This window comes from Procambarus clarkii, chromosome 15 (genome assembly GCF_040958095.1).
Source record: "Procambarus clarkii isolate CNS0578487 chromosome 15, FALCON_Pclarkii_2.0, whole genome shotgun sequence".
NCBI lineage: Eukaryota > Metazoa > Arthropoda > Malacostraca > Decapoda > Cambaridae > Procambarus > Procambarus clarkii.
Genome location: NC_091164.1, coordinates 10,503,055 through 10,508,146, shown reverse-complemented (window position 1 = coordinate 10,508,146; position 5,092 = coordinate 10,503,055). Strand labels below are relative to the sequence as shown.

Here is a 5,092-nt window from a genome sequence, read left to right as displayed (position 1 = left end):
GTAGGTGATTATCAGGAGAAAGCAAGGGTACTTTAGGTTTGGTACATTATGGTTGGTTATGTTAGCTAAGAGTAAGGTAGGGTAGGTATGAGTCTGTCAGGTCAGGATAATAGATTACGTACTATGCACTGTGCAAATATGTTCACTGTGAATATGAAGCACATGTAAGCGCATCCCGCACAGATAACCTCGTCCCACCTAATGTATCGCAAGTCAACGGTTAATTGCCTTCATCCATCACAACATTAATACGGAAAAACCAAATGTTCTGTTTAATGACTTTATAGCATTAGGCTTCCTGGTTTGTTTACTTTACGTCATTCGTCATTTTGAAATAGTTAAAGTGCGTAACACAGACTTTATATAATTAACAGGAAGTTATTAGGTGGAATGACCATGCACCTCGTCTTGGCAGTGTAAGATTTTATACTGGTTATGCTTGACGTTTATCATTGACTGTTGAATAATAACCCAGAGGGGGGGAGGAGGGAGAGAAGGAGAAGCAGTGCGCTATCAGCAGAGTTTAGATGAGCACAAATAGTTCTTTAATAATAAGCGTACTTATCCCTACACAATACGGATGATTTTAAGGCGATTTTAACCATATACAGCTATGGGAAGAGCTGTATATGGTTCATATACACCTCCCTGGTGCATCTCGTTAGTAGACCTGAAAATGTCTCTAAAGCAGTGGTGCCTTACTGCAATACAAACTCTTGATAAAATTATCAACTTAATAACAAATTTGCAAAATGTACTGTCACCATACTCGCTATCTGTTGATCAATTTCTTGCAATTTACTGCCGAGTAAATAGTACAGCCCGTCAAGTATACCGATACAGCTCGTCCTCCAAACAGTCCTAAAGTCCATTCCATGCACCCGCCAAACCCCCTGTTTATGAATGAAAAACGGTTTGCACATGACTCACAACTGATGACGTCCGAACACTTCCGGAACAAGTACTTCGCTGACGAATTTTGTTCGAACCACAACGCTGTAAATGCTTCACCCACGTACTACAAATAATCGCTAACAGAACCTAAACACCTAACCTAATCAGTGCCTGAATATGCACAATATGTTATTATATAATAATATTAATTTATATGTGAGAAAACTTCTGTTTTGAATGAACAGAATGTTAAAATTGATGACTGCGTCTTTGGGGTCGACGGATGGATGGAATAGACTTGGTCCGAAGATGGGTTGCCCCTTCACAAATAATCGCCAACAGAACCTAAACACCTAACCAAACCTACTCCTAATTATACGTATAATTTTTATGTATAATAATATTAATTTATATATGGAACAAATAAATTTTTAATACACATTATGTTAAAATTTATGAATGCGTCTGGGGAAGACGGCCGCTGCTTAAAACAGCCTAGTATGAGGACGGGTTGCGTCCTCACACACAGCCTTCTTTAATTATATTGTTCAGAAATCTTTGAACCTATTCAGCGAAATTTAATATAATTTAATACGACGATTATTAAGGTCAAAATCTAGACCTGATTAGATTTTGTCGAGTTTACCACTCGTATTACTGGGAAATTTACATAATTATGCAAATGGACACTTATTTTCCCTTCATGCACATTACTGCCTTTCTTAGACTATTTTTAATCCAAAATTCGCTTCTTTCATAACATCTCTTTACATGTTGAATACGCCCTCCTCCTGGCGTTAATTTCTGTGAACTCTAGATTGCATTGTAACACCCCATTCACATTCACTGTTTTCATTGTAACACTATTGTCGATACACACAGAAATCACAATGACGTGATTCATCAAATGTGTAATGAAGTAAGGGCGAAGAGGGAGAACGGCCTATTGACATAGCTCGAGTGCATGGGGGGAGTTGTGTAAAACCCTGGTTTGTCTCTCGGAGAGACTGCAGGATCCAGTAAGTTCAGTAGAACTTCGGTTTCAACTCTTTTTTTTTTTTGACCATGTCGTAGCTCAGTCGATTAAGGCAGAGTCTGGGATGCTCTTGGACGCAGGTTCGAATCCTCGTCACGGCCCTTGTGGATTTGTTCACTATTGTCGATAACTCGCAAGACTCGAATGTCTTGCACGCATGGTGTCCAGAGTGTCACATTTCTTTATTTTAAAATATTGTATTGATCGTGTTTTGATATAACAATGAATTTACAATTTAAATGTTCTTGGTATATTACATTGTCGCATATTGGCTCACTTATATATTTCATCTAATATTTTTCGTATCTTTCACCAGAAATGAAATATCCTAGTCGTAAGGTATATTCCTATTGAAACTTATATTCTCTTTTACCGATGTTCATCTCGCAGTTCAAGCTGATTAAATCTTTCACTGTAAAAAATTTAGTTTTAAATAACCACTGTACTAACTAGCCTTCATTGTTGCTGTATTATATTTATTTATAATTATATTTATTATATATATAATATTATTTATTATATTAAAAATTATAATAAATTATTATTTTAATAATATCGAACAAGAGAATTTGTCTTCCTTAATGAATGTAATTTTGTTGCGATAAAGTAATTTTTTTGCAGTCACTCGCTTTTTTTTCTGAAGGTAATCAAGGTTACCATGGCAAGGCAAGTTCATGGTGTTGTTGTATAAGACTTAACACTGCCAATCTGTGCTCATAGTACCCACATTAAACAACCCCCTCCCTCCCCCCCCCCCCCCAACAATGGCTATTCTGGATATAAAAAGAACCCAAGAAAACACTAACTCCTGTTATCACAGCCCTAGCAATGAGTTAGCAATTCTTAACCCGACCTCAATTTATGATAAGTCAACTGTAAAAGTTGTTCCAATAGTCAACAATATCGTTCTTGCCAAAGTATAATTTTTATCAATAAATATAAAATCTAAGCTTCTCTGATGGACAGTATCAGAGGTAGTTCCCAGCTATTCCATCACACGCCAGCGAACTATTAGTTCTGTGATAGATGTTGTTGTTGTTATAGATTCAGCCACTCGGAACAAGTTCCAAGTGGCATGGGCTATGGTGAGCCCGTAACTTACCTGCCACAGGAGCGGGGCAAGTAGCACGGGCTATGGTGAGCCCGTAGTGGACTTACCTGGCACAGGAGCGGTGCCTCTCTCTGTGATGAAAAAATGAGGTGTAAATATAGCAGAGGATACTTGAGCATGTGGTGTAATAAAACCATTAACACTAACACTCAGCCGCTCAATTTATACATAACTTATGCCTCATGTCAAAATATCGTCTACAAAGGAGAATGAAATAGTATTGCCTCGCCGTGAACTGATGGGGTTGGTTTCAGTGTTGGGTTTAAGAGTAAGTATTCAACTGGTTTAAGACAGAAGATGAAAGTACAAAGTATTATGGGTGTATAGGTTCATAATAATGTAATACGCGAGGCAGTTAGTTCTTGAGTGAACTTTTTAAGGCTTGACGTGTCATCGATTTTGATAATCAAATATTTTTATTTTAAATATCGTAGCAAGTCTGATTCAGAAAATATATACTTACTACTGTGTGTGTGTGTGTATTTTAAACACATGTTGAGTGATCCTATGTTAAGATATTTTCCCGATATTATGTTTAATTTACCCAAATGGGATGTTCCACTGGTGCTAGATATAACAGTGAGTCACACATGATGCTGAACGTATTGACATGGGCCCCGAAATCTACGGAGTCCTGTAGAGTGAGAAGTTATGCCTGCAACAGATATTCGTGTGATATATTTCAAGTATTTCCGCTTCATAGAGAAGTTTTGCTGAAGTAACTCAGGCCAGCCGTATTAAAATAGAAGAAATATTAAGAAAATAGTTACGCATGAGTCGGTTATAATTGTATGCCTTATATGTGTGTTATTGTACATTATGCTCATTATAACTTATTCATTACGAGTATTCGTACTAGAATTTGATTAATGTAACATTGAATTTCTTTGGATGGACGCTGCTACTAATTGCGATGGAGTAGCCTAGCACCACTTGTTTTATTGCCAGTATAGAGAATGCATGTACTATTAAGTAATGGTTTATATATATATGATTAAGATGTTTGAATATTAATGCAAATTTGGATATAAATAACTGTCGTTGTGACTGATAACTGTAAAATACTTTAATAGACCAGGAAGCACTGGATACTAACATTCTGGACGGAATAGGATCAAAATGTACACAAACATTTCGTATACTCCTAATTTTTTTTTCGATTAGTTAAAAACTGCTTTTATCATTAAGCTAGCCTGGATAAAGTTATTTTAGGTTAATTTTGGTTTAGTTAAGTTACGTTAAATTTATTATGGGAAATAGGGTTTTAGAATAAAAGAATCCAGCTGCGAAAAGTTTTATATACGAATGACCTATTTTTGAGCATTTGGCGGGACATAATGAGCGTCAGAGGCCGCCTGAGGGTCGTGGAGGACGGGTGTCGACGCGTGTTCTCCCGTATTGTCTATTTCTTTACCTTGTGAACTTCCGTATTTCCACGTCAGTATCGGGAATGTAAACTGTGAGTATTCAAATTTATGGTTTACCGAGAGTTTTCCTTGTGCAATTTACAAAGTTTTCCCTGTGGAAGTGTTCCTGTCGTATACCCCCGTCCTGTGAGCGGGAGGTTATTGTGCACCCCATACTCGTCCTGTGAGCGGGAGGTTATTGTGCACCCCATACTCGTCCTGTGAGCGGGAGGTTATTGTGCACCCCATACTCGTCCTGTGAGCGGGAGGTTATTGTGCACCCCATACTCGTCCTGTGAGCGGGAGGTTATTGTGCACCCCATACTCGTCCTGTGAGCGGGAGGTTATGGTGCACCCCATACTCGTCCTGTGAGCGGGAGGTTATTGTGCACCTCATACCCGTCCTGTGAGTGGGAGGTTATTATGCACCCCATACTCGTCCTGTGAGCGGGAGGTTATTGTGCACCTCATACCCGTCCTATGAGTGGGAGGTTATTATGCACCCCATACTCGTCCTGTGAGCGGGAAGGTTATTGTGCACCCCATACTCGTCCTGTGAGCGGGAGATTATTGTGCACCCCATACTCGTTCTGTGAGCGGGACTTTATTGTGCACCCCATACTCGTCCTGTGAGCGGGAGGTTAT

At 38.7% G+C, this 5,092-nt stretch overlaps 1 protein-coding gene across 1 annotated transcript in view; it reads left to right on the top strand.

Annotated features, from left to right (window-relative positions):
- The first annotated feature begins 4,405 nt into the window (after positions 1-4,405).
- LOC123761441 (band 4.1-like protein 4) overlaps positions 4,406-5,092 on the top strand; it is an 817,171-nt gene continuing 816,484 nt past the window's right edge. The window contains exon 1 of the mRNA XM_069324958.1: positions 4,406-4,500. The gene's annotated coding sequence lies outside the window, so the exon portion shown is untranslated. The remainder of the gene's footprint in view (positions 4,501-5,092) is intronic.